The following is an 18,494-nucleotide window of genomic DNA, read 5'->3' on the forward strand; positions in this document are numbered from 1 at the left end:
AAAAGGAGTTCTATCAGCACTAGTTTAAACAGACTGTTATATACAGGAAATGAAGAGGCTGGGAAGGCCAGTTTGTCAGGAAGCTAGTAGAAATGTGGAGAAATAAAATACACTGGAGCCAATATCTGCAAGGTAATTATAATCTCACTTTAATCACATCAAAGCGAAAAAATAACTTATCTCTCCTGTCCTACTAACACTTAAAGAGCAATTTGCCAGGGTATTAAAATGAATTTATCTTGTAATACAATCACCATGGCAATCTTAGCTCATTCCAGTAGTGTCAACCTTATTTTATGGACTAGGAAACTGAGTCCAAGAGGGGTTAATGTAAATTGCTAAGAGTCACCCAGCTAATAATAACGGTGGTGATAATGTAATAACAACATTTTTTAGTTCCTACTATTAACTTAATATGAACATAGTCCACTTTATTTAGTAGTAGCAGGTACTGAGCTGTTTGCTTTGTCTCTCCACCTCCTCACTTTTCTTAGGCAGGCCACAGGACCCAGTAAATATGTACCCCCCAGCATGCAGGAGTAGCCCACAGCATGACTCTCCCAGCTTTGTGGAGGGATTTCCTTTTGCACTGCTCGATGCCCAGTTGGTCAAGGAGAAGCCCAATGGGTCACTTGCCAGTGCTGTAGACAGTAGAGCTAGGGCTGGGAGCCTGTGCTCTGTTCAGAAGAACCAGCTTGGAAGAGGGGGTGGATATGAGACCTAAAATGTCTCGGGATCCATTCTTCATTCATTCAGTATGGTTACTACCTATACAGATTAGCTTTAGGGGAAGGAAATGTGAGTTTAGAATCAGGCAGATCTGGACTCAGTATCCCAACTCTGTCACTCATGAGCTGTGGAACCTTAGAAACTCCCTTAAGCCCTCTTGGCCTGTGTTTCTTTCTATGTTAAATGGGATCAATAATAACTTGTTTATTGATAGCTGACTGTTGTGAGAATTAGAAGAAATAACTAGTCCAGTCTAGTCCCTGACATTAGTCGATGATCAATAAATAACAGCTATTTTTGTTGTTGTTGTTGTTTTTTTTTTTTTAGTAACAGCTATTGTTAAAAACAGACATCTCCCACTTTGCCAGGGACAATTCTCTTTCTCTTTCAAATTATTATTTGTGAGGAACTTGGTTACAAATTTGTGGAATTTTTTTAAGTTAATAATTTTACATTTTTTCTACTTGTCTTATAATTTCCCCTTACAAAAGCCAACTTGCTTTGTACCTAATTATTTATGTTGGCTTACATGTTGACTATGACTATTTAAAATTGCTTAAACTTTCCTGACAAGAATTTGTAGATCATTATCCCTGAATTATGTGATGAAGACACATCTTTCCTGTGTGTCTAGAAGAAACTCACATTTTCCCAAATGTACAAAACAGAAAACTATCCATTTGATGTGTCTCCCATTTTTTTCTTGGTTATGACTAAAAGTCTGCACATTGAGCAGCCACTGTCAAATAATCACTACTTCTTTCTTTTTGTTTTGCTTCATAAAGCCATTGATAAAAGGCTATGAACCATGCACTTTTTAAAATGTATAGCATTCTTATCAAAACAAGTCTTTCTCTGTAGCTCTTCTAGTTTTGCCCTAGCCTGGTATGCTGCCTTACCAAAGGATGCCCACTTGGGTGCTCAGCCACCCTGAAGTTCTAAGAATAGTCTGGCTTCAAGTGCATAGAATGGAATTAATTATAAACCTTGGTATGTGAATCACCAGACATGGCTGCATTGATATAATTAATTAATTAATTAATCAATTAAAATTAAAACAACACATCTTATATGCGCTGTGAATAATCAGCTTTAGAAGACAATGCCAACTTCTTTTCCCAAGTAGTTGTACAAAGGTATACTTCCACCCGTAATGCATAAAATATCTAGGTGATGAACATTCCTTTGAATGCTTGGCTTTCAAACTTTTTAAATTTTATTGATACAATGAATAAAATGTTCCTTTTCTTTCTTGCCTGACCTCCCTAGATGAAGAAGTTACATTACCAAAGTTGGGGTTTAGAACTTTTCCTAGACACTTGAAACAGAATGGAATCAAATACCAGAAATTTCTCAGCAAAATGAGAACTACAGGTGATATTCTAGACCCTTTCTGGCTAAAGGTTTTAAAAAATGAGGAGGAAAAAAGCAATTCAAAAGAATAGTACTCTATTTAAGAGTAGGAAAAAAGTGCACTCCAAAAATTACAGTGCATATATAGGCTTATCTGTGATGTATAAAAGAACATATTTTCCTGCCTAAAATTCTAGAATAATGGCAATTTGAAGGGGGAAAACATGTGTTGGCTCTTGTTTCTGCTTTTCCAGTGAAGGAGACCTATTTCCAAAGTGTTGGTTAATCAGTTCAAATATAGACACTCTCTTGAATGTGCAGACTACTTGGTAGACATGAATACAAAAAGAGGAAAAATACCATGTGACAAACTGGTTATTAATTATGGGTTTTAATAGTTTACATTTCCTTTGGGAGACCATCCATTTATGAAGTTGTGGTCCATTTAATTCATCATTCAGAAAAACACATGTTCATTATTCCACAGCTTTGAAAAGCAGTTGTTTCTCAGAGTGATTGTTTTATATGTAATTATGATTGCAACAGCCTTAATCCTAAATTATAATACCACTTTCAATATGCATACTCATCAAAATGCAGTGTGGTAGTAGAGACAAGTCTCCTGCAAGAGATTTAGTCAAGGTTTTCATTTTGTTAATGTCTGTCATTCTATCTCTATCTTTGGTGATGTGCCACTCTTCTAATTATGCTTAACCATGTCCCATTAAAATTATGTACTTGCCCAACATGAATTGCAACCATATCATTCAATGCCTTTTGCTTTTATGGATGGCTGAAATTTGAGAGGAGCATGTCTAACAAAAGTTCTTTAATATAAAGACATAAACACCAAAAGACCCCAGCTTTTCTTAGGCACAAGATAGACACTGTTTAAATACTGCTCCTGAAGGGAGGGCAGACTCACACTACTTAAAAGTCTTATCAATTTTTAGATATACCATGCATTAGAGAAACATTTCTGCTGAAAAGTTAACTGCTGGCCTTATAAAATCTTGATGTGATAAGTCATGATGAATTGATGCAGACCAGTGGACTAAAATTGTTTTCAGAATCCAACAGGTGTTCAAATATTTACCTTCATTCTTCAATATTGAGGGTAAGCACTCTTAAAGAAGCGGATCTCTAAGTTTTACTTTCAGATTCGCACTATGATCTAATGATAAGGTATTTAATCCATGGTCGTTACAGACTTTTCTCAAGATAGCTATATATTTTACAGAAAACCAAGATGTCTCTCTTTTGCTTGCTTTTACTATATCCTTCTCAAAAAATTAATTTAGGTGACTATACTTGTGGTGAGCACTGAGTAACACACAGAATTGCTGAATCATTAGGTTATACACCTGAAACTAGTGCAATGCTGTATGTTAATCATACTTCAATTTTTTAAAAAAAGTAACAAAAAATGAAGAAAAAAATTAACTGATCAGCCAGCAAGTATTTGTGGAGTACCTAGAATGTCAAAGGGACTTATGTGGGTGCCTGGATAGGGTGTAAAAAGACAAGTAATGAGATGGAGGTCATCATGATGACAGCTAGGTATACAATACAGCCCAATTTATAAGCTCACTTCCTGAAGACTCTCCCTCTGAAATGCAGGCTTCATTGATTTCTCCCCTTTGTACTTGTATATCCTTGTTGCTCTTGGTAACATTCTTTTTTTGTTTGTTTGTTTTATGTTAATTAATCTTATCTTACCAAGAAGATCATGAGTAAGCTGAGAGGTCAGAGATCTTGGCCAATAGTTATCTGCAACTCCCCAAATTCCTTGCAGAGTGCTGATCCCATAATAGTTCTTCACAATTATTTTGGTGAATTAATCTAATATTCAAAGCAATATTATCCAGATACCTTAATCCACTCATTCTTTATTATAACCTCCAAAGACACAAAGAGAGGGAGAAAAGATGCAGTTCAGTGTATCACCATCAATACAGGTTCTAGACTCTTCTATTAGTCAACTGTTCACAGCAAATTGTGTGAAAACTTCTGAATAATTTAGAGTAATAAACAGCATCCTTATCCTGTGACGGGGTATTTTGATATGTTAATTGTAGCGTTTTGCTTTTTAAAAACTAGGTTATGTTATTTTTCATTCTAATGTAAATTTAATGCACTACCTATTAATATGAAGAGTCAAACATAATGATCTTGGATTTATGTAATTTTCCCAAAAAATAAACTGAGAACTTTATGTTCTCTGGCGCATGATATCATAAAGCATAATGAAGGCCGAGCAGCTGGAGCTGTATTCTGCCAACTCCTACCATCCAAGCTGCCACTGACCTTCCCCTGAAGGCTTTAGAAAGCCTCACCATCCTTTCGCCTTCCCCTCCTTCAGGGACTATCATTTCTCACAGCTATAACTCTGCCATAGGGAATCTCAATCAGCCAGTTGTGGGAGGGAAATAAACAAATTATTTTTAAATGACAGAAGTCGATGTCGGATAGCAATAACACCAAAGAAAGTTATCTAGGAACAAGTCATGGATTATAATGTAGGGTGCATAGAAACTTGAAACAAATCATATTTATTCCTTCTATTTCGTTTGCTTTGGTGCCTCCCTTGGAAATCTAACATAGAAATCAATTCCCTAAGCTTATGAATATTACGAAGTGATGAGCTTAATTCAACTTTTTCTAAAAGGTTGTCTTGATAAGAGATGGGACATTAAATAGATGATCAGATTTTTAAAGTTGTGACTTGGAAAAACTTTTATCACATCAGAGTCAAAAACACTGGAAAACTCCCGAGCATGACATACCTCTGTAGCCACCTGGTGGTAGGGGATGCTTGTTACAGGTGTAGTGACTGGAGAGCGTGATACGAAAGCATCGGCTCGGAGATAAAGATGAGAGATCCAGCCCGTGTATCTGAGTAGTTACAGGAATTTCTCTTTGGAAGAATACGGCTCAGGTCATGGTCCTGGAGTCCCTGGATCGAGTCCCGCATCGGGGTCCCTGCTCGGCAGGGAGTCTGCTTCTCCCTCTGACCCTCCCCCCTCTCATGTGCTCTCTCTCTCATTCTCTCTCTCTCAAGTAAATAAATAAAATCTTTAAAAAAAAATATATCAAAACCCCTTAATCGGCAGTTTCCTCTTATGATCTTCTCCATGTTGCTCTCACCTTATCCCATTACCGAGTATAACCCAATAAGGTCACAGACCCCATCAGCTCTGCCTCATTCAAAGCTCATTGTTTTCCAAGCTTTTTGTGAAGCCCCTCCCCCTCAATACCCATTCTCGAAGTGCCCTTCTTCCTGCCCTCTCTACATTCTGAATTCAACTGTCTTCAGTGTTGAGATGACAGGCCACTTCTTATACCTCATCACGACCCAAACTAATCATAATCTTTACCCTTTCTTCATCCGTTTGTCCTTGGCCTTATTGTTTTCCTTCCCTGAGCTATCTTTTCTTTTCTTTTTTTTTTTTTTTAAGATTTTATTTATTCATTTGACAGAGAGAGACACAGCGAGAGAGAGAACACAAGCAGGGGGAATGGGAGAGGGAGAAGCAGGCTCCCCGCCGAGCAGGGAGCCCGATGCGGGGCTCAATCCCACGACCTGAGCCAAAGGCAGACACCTAACGATTGAGCCACCCAGGCGCCCCGTGAGCTATCTTTTCAATGATAAGTTCTCAAGTAAATATTTTTTTTCCCCCACAGAATCACTCTTTATAAATGTACTTTTTAGCTTGGCTTTTATTTAACGATTTAGAGAAGACACTGAAATATCAGCTTTCTCTAGGATACTTGAGTTACTTGGTCATCTTTTTCCCTTTTAGAATCAGAGGTTACTGTCAGCCAATAACATCAAGATCTGTTTGTAAACTGAAAATCTGGCTTACGCTTTAAAAGGCAGGAAGAGTGCCAAACCTCATCACAATGCCTATTAAATGAAGGAAAGCATCAAGGAGCAAACAATGTTAAGGAAGGTGTGCTGCACTTAAATGTTAGCACATCAAGTACCCAAATCAATTGTAAATATTATTTTTAAAAAATAAAGTGTAATAAGACTAATTCATTTGTATTTTTATATCCAGGGGAACATGATGTGTTTTGTCAAAATGAATTTGCAGACATCAGTATATAGCCTATTTAAAGGAAGCTTCCTCTGCAGAAATCTAAAGATATAAAAATAATAAATAATAATGGAAATGCGTCATTAATTCACTCTTGTGTCCAACATTTATTGAAGACATTTATCGAGCACTTTTATGCTGTTAATAAACATTTCTTCAACTATGAAAAGACAACGTTCCAACTGGGGCACAAATGAATGAATTACACTATTTTAATAAGACTATAACTAATACACTTTGGGGACATACACAAATATCTGTTTTTAAACTGTAGGAAATAGTAGGTGGGGCAGAAAAAAAAACCTTCAGAAACTTGGAAGTATGTGCTGAGTATTTCAGCCCTAAACTCAACCTCCTAATTCCAGGCCCTTAAACTAAAATCATTTTTTAGTCGAACACTGTTTTCTGAAGAGAAAGTGTCAGCTTCATTACCCAGGGGCATGTTGCTAAATACTTGGAAGAATGAATATCTACCTTCTTATTTGGCCTTATTTAAAAATAGAAAGCATCCTTCAAGAGAAAATTTATGGGGTTTTGACATTTATTAAGTGGCTTTTATATGCTAGAAACTTTAAGTGGTTTGTTTCATGTAATCACTTTGACATACTTGTATTATACTGACTTTCATGTTATGGCGGAGGTAAAGAAGGCTTAGAGGCGTTAAGTAAATAGCAATAATACTACTGACAATAATAGTGAGAAAACAACAGCTAATTACTGCTTAGCATCTGGTATGTGCTATATACTTCATATTACCAGATTTACACAATAGCTGTTTTTCTTAAGCAAGTCCCAAGAAGGCAAGGAACCTTGGATAACTCACTTAAGCCCCCTAGGACTCTTATGTGAAGTATGTGTAATAATAGCCCTTTTATTAAAATGTGAAAATTAAATGGAATAATTTGTATAATTTTCAGCACATTCCCTGACATTGAGTAGATGTTCAACAAATGATAATTTATATTATAACTAAATATAACATCTCTCCTCACTTGATGAGAAACCTGGTCATAGGTCCTTTGAATGTTAAAAAAAAAAAAATTAAAAGTTTGAGGCACCTGGGTGGCTCAGTCGGTTAAGCTTCCTACTCTTGATTTCCACTCAGGTCATGATCTCAGGGTTGTGAGATCGAGCCCCGAGTCAGGCTCCGTGCCAGGCGTGGAGCCTGCTTAAGATTCTCTCTCTCTCCCTCTGCCTCTTCCCCCCTCCCTCCCTAAAAAAAAGTTAAAATTTCCTGTGTGTACATTTGCTATTCTTCTTAACTTCCATTAATAAGTTGCCTGTCCTGTCATGGTTAGTCAGTATTTAAACGTGACCTAAAATTTTCTGACCAAAATTGTAGCTTTCCCTCTAGTGTGGAAAAGTAAAAACTCTCTCTCTCCTCTGCCTTCCATTTTTTTTACCCCCAGGTCATGACTGAGTCACAGCTACTGGTAGATGCATTCCCTATTTTGGAGGAAATCTAAATAAATAAATGGTAGTAAAATTTATCCATTTATTAGATTGTTATGAGAAAATTCCTAAAGTTCCTTGTAAGTTCCCAGCAAATCTTAATTCACTCCCAGCATTCCAATGAAGCGCGACTCCAAAACAAGTGGATAAAGTCCTTTCGGGAGGGATGAGTTGAGAAATGGAAAGAGAATTAGAGGAAGTGCTTTCTAGAGACAATTGGGATTGAGTTAATTTTGTACTTGATATTCCATCTTTCATAATTCTCAACTCTGATATTTTGTAATATCCTATCAGCTTACTCCACTGTCACTTCTAGAGAAATAATAGACACATGCTCATTTCACCTCTCAGCATGTAAGCCTACTCTCTGGCTCATCAGCAATGTCAGTCAGATGCTGAGGCTTTTGTAGAGACCATCCTTTTAATCTTTAATCCTCAGTTCTTAGCTTCCCTTTTCAGTCTGCGGTGTGCTTTGTAATAATGGACAAAAGGTTTGACTGCCCTGCCCTGCCTGGTTTTGTGATATTCATTTCACTTTTCCTCCATGAATTTGCAAATCTTGATTATTTATATAAATGATTCCATAAAGCTTTCATATGAGACCAATCTTCTGTCACTTGCAGAGCATCCTGACCTTTCAGATGTAGTTTTTTCAGCTTTCCTCACTCATTTCTATTCTCTTTCTCCCTTTCAGCAGACCAGTCCTCTCTTAAAATTCCAAAATGTAGAACTTAACGGCATCCTCCACTTCTCAGTCTGCATGCTCACTTGACAGCACAACTCATTAAAATCTGAAGGCTTTTCTTGTTTTTAAGATTTGTTTATTTATTTTAGAGGGAGTGAGGGGCAGACAGAGAGGAAGAGGGAGAGAACCTTTAGCAGACTCTGCTCTGAGCATGGAGCCCGACGCGGAACTTAATCCCTGGACCCTGAGACTATGACCTGAGTCGAAATCAAGAGTTGGATGCTTACTTGACTGAGCCACCCATGAGCCCCAAAATCTGAAGCCATTTAAATATGCATATAAGGAATCCCCATTTCCTTTGAGCCTTCTCAGTCCAGAAGGGCTTGCTCTCCTGCCACACTCTTATGTGCCCAGTTTAGAGAACGCTAATGCTGTCGCTTGCCTGTCTCTCTGTCTTTCACTACTTCCCGCTTCTCTCTTCAGAAAAGCCTTGTGTCTTCAAGTCTTAGCTCAACTGCGATCTTCTCTACAAAGCCTATCCCACCACACACGTCCAGCCTCTGGCAAATTTATTTACTGGAAGTTCATATTCTAGTGGGGTGGTTGGCAAACTATAGACTGTTTTTGTATGGCCCACGAGCTAAGAATGGCATTTACATTTTTATATGGTTGTAAAAAAAATAAAAAGATGAATAATATATCATCGTATGTGAAAACTGTATGAAATTTGAATTTCAGTGTTCATAAAGTTTTACTGGAACCCAGCCACATCCATTCATTTATACGTTGCCTATGGCCAACTTCATGGTACAACAGCAAAGCTGAGCAGTTGAAAGAGACTATATGGAACACAGTATCAAAAATATTTACTATTTGGCCCTTTATGGAAAAAGTTTGTTGACCCCTGCTCTATTACCTTGCTACTCCAAGTATAATTCATGGACCAACAACATTGTCATCTGGGAGCTTGTTAGAAACGTAAACTCTCTGGCTCCTTTCCAGACCTACTGAATCAGAATCTGCAGCTTAACAGGATTCCCAGATGATTCCATCCACAACAAGGTTGTGCTGTCTTAAACTTGTTTGTGTATATTTTAACAGAGGAAAAAATGGAAACAGATATATGTAATTTAAGACAAATTTTGGTCACTGCAAAACAGCAAAGTGCAATTTAGAGGAATAAAAACAAAATCAATATGAAATTAAAGCAGAAATAAGAAAGCTTAGTTAGCCAGGAGGAAATTAAAACTCAGGATCATATCACTCATCAATGTGTTCATTTAGTAACAACACATTTCAGTTATATTCATCTATTCAATGATATATTTATGCTGTATTCAATATATATATTCCATTTTTTAGTGTGAAATGTAAGTCCCACTAGCAATAATTCTTAATACTTTATAGGTTATGCAGAATTCATTTATCATGAATTTGAATTTGCTTATTTAATAATGTATAGCAGTGATATGATTTGGTTATCTGATGTCTTAAAATGTGACTATGAAACTCTTGGTGAATGATACAGGGCAAGAAAAACATATTCAAAACCCCTGTTGGACTGTTCAACAATTCAAGTGGGGTATTAAGCATTTATGTGTCAATTTCTTGTATAGCTAATATCACATTTAAAGTCATGGCGATACTTTTACTGCCATCACAGTTAGTTGATAGCTCACACTGGCAACCCTATGTTAAGGTCTTAGTAACTGAGGCCTCTAATTTTTCACCAGTGAGTTTTTGATAGATAATACCTATTTGTTCTTTCAGTTATTCAGTCAATGAATATTTACTGAATTGTACAATAGGTACTGTGCTAGATGCTAAAAATACAATATTCAGCAAAAGCAAATACTGTCCCTGATCTCATGAAGTTCACATCTAGTGGAGGACATAGCAATATCTAATTGCAAACATAATGTATAATTATAAACTGCAATAAGTGCTATGATGGAAAGCTATACAATGTTGTCTATGAAGGTATATAACATAGGAAGCTGACCTAACATGCGGGGTAAGGTGGGGACGAAGGCTTCCCTGTTCTCAGAAGAAATATCTTTTAGGCTGGGCTTTAAAGGCTTAATAGGAGTTAACTGGTGGGGAATGTGAGTGTTAGGAAAGGTGGGAAATGCAAGGAAGTATTCACAACAGAAGCGAGAGCATGATGTGTTCAAGCAACTGGAAGTAGACATTTGTAGCTGAAGCATTCATGATGCAGGTGAGGGGACATGGCAAAATATGGTACAGAAGAGGTGGACTGGGGCCAGATTAGGTTCTCTTATAAACCATTATAAAGATTTTGGTATTTATTCTAAGAGCAATAAGAATTGGGACAATGGGATTTGGGAGTGCAAATGTGTAAGTGGGACAATTATTTAGAAGGCTGTTCCAGTACTCAGACAAGAGGTGATAGAAAGCCAAACCGGTACCAGGATGCTAGAAATGGAGTGAAGATATTCAGAAGCTAAAGTTGACAGGAGTTAGTGATGAAATTGGTTATGGGGCATAATGGATAGGAAGATGTTCAAGGATGACTGACAGTTTCTTGCCTAATCCAACCATCTAAATGACAAGGTCATTGCCAGTGATACTAAGAAACTTGCCACACATTGAGAATATATTCTCATATAATCAAAACCCTATGAAGTCAATGAGAATGCTCAGTGGCATGGCAATTACTTATAAAGAGATTTTAACCGATATATATTTTTAGAAAACATACCACGAATATGTGTTCTGATTTTCATATTTTGTTAGTATCTGTTTATTAGTTTAGTATTAGCTTACTAGTATCTCCAAAGATACAAATAAAGATACTTAGTTTTGAGAAAGCTAAACGAACAACGGTACCTAGATATACAAAGAGAGAATATTTCATTAAGCGATTGTTAGCAAGCTCACATATACCATGTATTACTTGTCTGGGTCATGTGTTTAATTTTGGTGGGGGAAAAAGAATTTTCAAATAAGAGTAAAATGTGATAGAAACAATGCAAATATGCAAATATTCATTTCATAAAACACATAAAAATTTTGTATCATTAAAATATCTGCATTTTATTTGAAAGATATGTGTCATTTCTAAAATGAGGGCCATATGCACTAAAGTTAAGATTAATAAATATTTTAGAAGCGTGAAATAAAAAAAATCAACATTGTTTATGTCATAAACTCCTTGATAATGATAGCTTCTAATACAACATGTATTAACTTACTTGTAGTTACTTAAGTTACTCCCATATTTTATATTTCAGGAGATATGAGTATTTTCAAAATGTATAATTTAAAAGTGCAAGCATATTTTTGAAAGGTGTATGTTCAAAAACAGAAGACACACATAGAAAAAATTATTTTACTACCGTGATCTAGTATGAATGGACATGTAACTCTACTTTGAAACTGCTTGGCTAGTTACCTTTCCAAAATAAAATGAACTTTCACTTATTTTGAAAAGTTGAAATATTTTAGAATGTGGACATTCTAACCTATGTTGCCAACCTTGTTGATTTTGGTGCAGGCTAGTCAGGGTGAAAAATATGTATGGTATATAGTTTTCAAATTATCAATTTGCTCAGTTGGATTATTAAAACCAATAAATATTTCTTTAAGTACTTAATTAATGCCATGTTTTTGAGTTCAATTGTATTATAAAAGACTACTTAAATTTTTAGAATATATTTAAAAATTTTTTTAATTTAAATTCAATTTAGTTAATGTATAGTGTATTATTAATTTCAGGGGTAGAATTTAGTGAATCATCAGTTGCACATAACAGTTGCTCATTACATCAAGGGCCCTCCTTAATGTCCATCACCCAATTACCCCTTCTCCCCAAATTCTCCTCCAGCAACCCACAGTTTGTTTCCTAGAGTTAAGAGTCTCTTACAGGGGGTGCCTGGGTGGCTCAGTTGATTAAGCATCTGCCTTTGGCTCAGCTCATGATCCTGGGGCCCTGGGATTCAGCCCCAAGTCAGGCTCCCCACTCAGCAGGGAGTCTGCTTCTCCTTCTCCTCTGCCCCTCTCCCCACTCACGCTCACTGGCTCTCTCTTTCACATAAATAAATAATTTAAAGAAAGAGTCTCATGGTTTGCCTTCCTCTCTGTTTTCATCTTATTTTATTTTTCCTTCCCTTTCCCAATGTTCATCTGTTTTGTTTCTTAAATTCCACATTTGAGTGAAATCATATGGTATTTTGTCTTTCTCTGACTAACTTATTTTACTTAGCATAATACTCTCTAGTTCTATCCACGTGATTGCAAATGGCAAGATTTTATTCTTTTTGATGGCTGAGTAATATTCCTGTATATATATTTTTTCCTACACACACACACACTCATCACACACATCTTAATTTTTAGAATAGTAATACAAGTAAAAATTGTGAGGAATGTGGAATTTTTTAAAGGCTATGGTTTTCCTATGCTTTAAACATGTATATATATATATATATATATATATATTCATTTACTAAAAAAATGCCTGATTATCTTCCCAAGGCATCATTACTAGTGCAATAGTTATTATTGAATTAATTATTGACTATACCATTAAATACATATTATGTGCAAGACACCATGTTGGTTCCTGTAGGTGATATAAAAGGCATATTCTCTGCAGATAACACACATTTTAGTACTCAATTCTGTACCCCTTTCATGAGTTTTGATTATATATTATTTACTTTAACCAAATGAAGAGTTAAAGGGCAATAAAATGTATTTCATTATTTTATCAAATCCAAGAAATAAAATATCTGTGAATAAAACGAAAGCTACAATACACTGCAAAGTGAAATAATGACATTGTTTAATCCGTGTAGGTAATATTTGATTTTTGTTATAGTCTGTGTTTTCATTAAAGTAATTCGGTAACCTAAAGAACTTTATAATAATAGTTGTATATCAGAGAACTCACATTAAAAAAAAAAAAAACTTCTGTTTAGTGAACTTGCATTTATTTGTAGCAACAAAAAGTCACATAATTAAAAGTTTAAAAGATAAAATTCTTAAATTGTCAATAAAGGTGTCAAAAAAGTGACAAGTATAAATCCTGTCATGACATTGTAGAACCAACATATGTACATTATTTCTTCATTTACATGAGCCCTTTCTGTGAAGACACTTTAAATGCTGATATGGTTTTACAGAAAAAAGATAATATTTACCTTTAATACTTACTAATATTACTAACCGTATCCAGCTCAGGAGGAGCACAGTTGTCCAACTGATCATTTTTCACAGGAGACATTGAATACATTACCTAAATCATTACCTTAAATATATATATCATGGTAGCAGAGGTAGCATTAAGGAGGGCTTTAGGGAAGGTGTTACTAAGTTTGAATGATAGCTGGAGATAAATCAGGTCAACTGACTTTTATTTTTAAAGATCAGTTGAATCTTTTTTTTAAAAGATTTTATTTATTTATTTGAGAGAGAGAATGAGAGAGAGAGAGAACATGAAAGGGGGGAGGGTCAGAGGAAGAAGCAGACTCCCTGCTGAGCAGGGAGCGCGATGCGGGACTCGATCCCAGGACTCCAGGATCATGACCCGAGCCGAAGGCAGTCGCCTAACCAACTGAGCCACCCAGGCGCCCCGATCAGTTGAATCTTATATAGCTTAAAATAGTCACAGAAATCACCAGGGACCCACATTTCAAAAACTCAAAGAATATGAGGTTGTGGATGTATATACATTATCATAAAACTCTTAGTACTCTTTTATGTACAGTGAGAATGAACACATTTAGTAACATTAACAAAATTATTTATGATAAATAACCAGACTCTAACTTTTTATATTTAAGTATAATTAAGTATGTTGCACATCCATTTTTATGTCACCAACATGCCCTGATGAGGTCAGCCTTTTGGAGAAGTGAAGTAGGCAACAAGCTTACATACCCACATGATAAGATTTGGGGCATGTTTTCTCTTTTGTCCAATCAAGGAATTCAACTGTTGGAGTCACATTTTCAATGTTAAAATGGGCCTCTCTTTGGATGGGGCAGGACTTGTAGATATTGCCAGCTTTGGATGAATTTGTGTGTCAAATCTTTTCCAATTAACAGCTGGAGAAGACAAAGGTGTCAACAGACCTGTGTACCAAGGGGTGCGGGGGCCTTGCGGAATAACAGGGGGCACTCATTATGGAGACAATATGGTAAGGCCAGAAGAGTGCTGAAAGGGAGATACGAAAAATGCAATTGGCTTACGTCGCATTCTTCTAAGGCTGACCTTGGTCTTTACTACCTTGTAGGGCCATTGCTACCTTAACGATGCCATTGATATATATGAGGTGGCCTTTGTGTGAGTGAGCAATTTGAAGCTTGAGAGTATAAACTTACCTGCGTGTCCACCTTAACCTATTTCACCAACGCAGTGAAAATACCTGTGGGAAAACTTGGATCTTCACAAAAGGATAATGAGTGACTTCCTGTGCACTCTCAGGACAGCTGCTGGGACTCTTTAAGATTTTACATTTTACGCTTTTTGAATTTCATGTTTCCTTTATGGAAAGTTGCCTATAGCATCAAAATTTTTTTTAATATATATTAAACAAAGGAAGCGTAACCTTTGTCATCATCTTAAATGGTGAGTCATCAAATCACAAAACAGGACAATTTGATTGATGTTGACCATTCTGTCTGTAGTACATTTTAATGCAGCCATTTTGATGCAACTGTCTTGATGTACAATCCCTGTTTTCTTCTTTTATTTTTTGATCAGTAATAATATGTTCAGCAGACATTCCCAACCGTATTCCATCCTTTACCTCTCTGCAACTTGGATAGACTTCCACTTTATTTTGTATTATTTAACTTTTATGTAATGAATATATATTAATTTTATACTAAAAGAGTCTGCTGAAATTTCATTGTAAAAGTAAGATAACCTCTACGATCATTATCCGTTCTTCCTCCAACACTATCATTCTGAAAACATTTTGTGGAGTTAAGTACATGTTTATGACTTCAGGAACAATCAAGAATTTAATTGAGAATTCCCTGTGCAGTCTGGAGCTTAAAAATAAGGGATCTAATTTTGACCTATTTTGCCTAACTTGTAATAACATGCTTAAGAAACCTATAATATGCAGAGTGGTCCATTCTCTAGGTCAGTGTTTTTTGACATTTATAACAGGGAGCCCGATGTGGGATTCAATCTCAGGACCCTGGGATCGTGACCTGAGCCGAAGGCAGATGCTTAACCGGCTGAGCCCCACCCAGGGGCCCTTGATACCCCCTTTTGAGAAACAAAGTTCTCAGTCTCCCCTCCTACTCCTTCTGAGATTTTTAAATCTATCCATCAAGAATATTTTTATGGACTTCGCTTTCAAAAATTTGTGATAGGAAAACAATAGCTAGATTTTCTATGGCCTAATCTCAGATATGAGTTTCTGAAAAAGAAAAATTCAAATTCATATTTTGTCTTCATTAGTCTAATCATTCTTATTTATGCCACCTTATTTGATATTTCTTTAGTATAAAGTCAGGGTGGCGATTAAACACTTTGGCAAAGGTGTCTGCTTACCACGTTATTTGGTAATAAAATAGGCTGAGTTTTTCTTAGGTTGCATTAAAATGTTGTGTACCAATTAAATATTTTTCTTTTTCAGATATGCTAAGTCATTAATGGAAATTTTTTACTAGTTCAGAAATACGTCTACATTACCAAAATAATAAGAATCCCCTAACTATAATGGTTGAATATTACTGCAAAATGAGAGTCCCGTAGCATGTTTATGGATATACTTACAATTATTTTTGAAGGACGGTGATGGTTGGCCTATAGATGCTCATGGATATTGGATGATATCCCTGAAAACAAACATTTAGAAAAATGCAATGAGAACTCTATAAGTAAAGTGCTATTTAGAATAACTATTTATACTATTCATGTATAAAGCATAGCTGAAAAGTAATGAGGCTGATATCTATAAGCACCAGAAGACAGTTTCATTTGCATAAAATTAATGTAAAAAAACCCAAACATTAGTACCGCAGCTCAAAGAGAAAATTAAATATCAGTTAAGTATTATAAATGAACGAGCAAAATCATAATTCAAATATTAAGTTAAAACATTTTTCACATAAAATCATTACAGACCAGAATTAGTTAAATGGTATTTTACCCGTAGGTACGAAAATGATACTAGAAGCTGGAAGGGGAAGTTTGAAAAATCACCATTTCAGTATCAATTATTTTAAAAGTATCAATTGACAGCATTTGAGATTTGAAGACAAAATTAATACAAATATTAGCCAGCTACATTTTTGTGGGGCAAAGAAATTTGCTGTAACAATGTTAATATTTAACATGTTTTAAACTTAAGAAGTTCCCTAAAACACATAAAACATGACCAGAAAGTTTTAAATACACAGATTTTCTTAAAATATAAATCTGTGGGAACCCACTCAGAACCCCAGAGTTGGTATAAAGCTTATTTTAAGTTGAAGACATCTTGAGATTCAACATATGCAGAAAAAAACCTCCTCTGACTAAAAGAGAAGGCTTTTTGACTAAAAGCTGCAATTCCTTGGGAATGAGGCTACCAGAAATGCCCTCTCCATGGAACTGTATGGCTCTGGAGGAGATGGAAAGACCACTCATCCCTGTACCTGTATAGACAAACACTATCACAAGCTTATCTCTTGTCTGTTCTCTTAAAAATCCATTTGTCTTTCCTAAAGAAACCTATTTGTTTATCCCAGAGAATTTGTTCCTCACTCCTCCTTTATCCTCACGAAGTTAGGTATGTAAGTCTTTAACTTTACCATTAAACAAGCCAGCTACTTTTTTTTGTTGGCCTCATATGTATATGAAATAAAACTTTTCCTCCTGTTAATCTCTCGCTTGTCAGTTTAATTTGCAGTTCTTGGTAACAGAGTCCAACAGGGTAGAGGAAGAATTTTTCCTCCCCTACGAAACTAATTCTTCCATTGGTTCAAGTAAATAAAATCAAATAATGTAAAGACCATTAGAGTTATTAGAAATACACAAGAAATGTTAATTATCATATTATTTGGAGACATTAAAATATTTTTTTGCTCATAAGTTTATCAATATAAGTCAACATATCTGATGCATAGTATAAAATACTTATGCAATACATTTTAAAGCCACAATTTAAATAATTTAACGTCACTACCCTTTTAATCATTCAAGAGACAACAGACTATAACAGCAAATTGTTTTTTTTTCACTCCTTAATGAAAGAGCAAATAAAGAGTAAATTAATAAAAGTAAAGGAAAAGTAGTTCTGACTTCAAATTAGTGAAAAATAACATGGGTAAAAGCTGTTATATTAATCTAAATGTCAGAAAAGACACTTAATATTATAAATTTACACTCGCATTTTCTTGTCTTACAGCTCTAAATAATACAAAGATTTATGAAACAAATATGTGAGAACACATGATCACATTAAACTTCTATTTTCATCAAATGATGGGGGTCTATAGTAAATAAAAAGAATTTCTTCATGAAAAGGGATACAAAACTGGTTCTACCTAGTATATTTCAAGAAGCAGAGGTACAAAGTTAATAACAATCTTTGAGTAATGATGAGATTCCATGCTTGCTGAAGAAGCTGGTGGCCAAGTTATTAGTCTGTGCAATAAAAATTAAACATAGAAATGCAGGAAAACATGAAATCATTTCAGTACACAGTAATGAGCTATTCTACCTGCTTAATACTGTAGCTCAGTACATAGTCCTGTTCTACGCGCTTAATACTTAATATCGTAGCTCGCACTTAACAGTCGAAGTACCCTTGCAAGGAATAAAACCTTTGTGGTCAGAGAACTGCTGCCAAAGGAATCACGGCCCCCTAGTGGTTAACTGTGACAATTGCAATCAGAACACTGAGCTATGACCGTGATTGTGCCATTTATTTATGAAGGATTTATTTATTGCAGGTGTCCACATCCCCTTGGGGGGGAGGATTCAGATATAATGAAGCATTTCTGTTCCTTCATAAAAAAAAAACCAATCAATCTTATAGTTTAAAAAATTACGTCTAGGGGCGCCTGGGTGGCTCAGTCGTTAAGCGTCTGCCTTCGGCTCAGGTCATGATCCCAGGGTCCTGGGATCGAGCCCCGCATCGGGCTCCCTGCTCCGCGGGAAGCCTGCTTCTCCCTCTCCCACTCCCCCTGCTTGTGTTCCTGCTCTCG

General features: G+C 35.8%; 1 protein-coding gene and 1 non-coding gene across 2 annotated transcripts in view; both read right to left on the minus strand.

Moving 5' to 3' along the window:
* The window catches only part of HTR2C (5-hydroxytryptamine receptor 2C), a 272,709-nt gene that overhangs the window by 233,009 nt on the left and 21,206 nt on the right, over positions 1–18,494 (minus strand). Inside the window, exon 2 of the mRNA XM_025853674.2 lies at positions 16,078–16,139. The gene's annotated coding sequence lies outside the window, so the exon portion shown is untranslated. The remainder of the gene's footprint in view (positions 1–16,077; positions 16,140–18,494) is intronic.
* On the minus strand, positions 516–644 carry LOC112810238 (small nucleolar RNA SNORA35). Its single transcript, XR_003204787.1, has one exon. It is a non-coding gene; the product is annotated as a small nucleolar RNA SNORA35 (small nucleolar RNA).

This window comes from Callorhinus ursinus, unplaced genomic scaffold, assembly GCF_003265705.2.
Source record: "Callorhinus ursinus isolate GAN/ISIS: 27379988/994484 unplaced genomic scaffold, GSC_fseal_2.0 scaffold65, whole genome shotgun sequence".
NCBI classification, from domain to species: domain Eukaryota; kingdom Metazoa; phylum Chordata; class Mammalia; order Carnivora; family Otariidae; genus Callorhinus; species Callorhinus ursinus.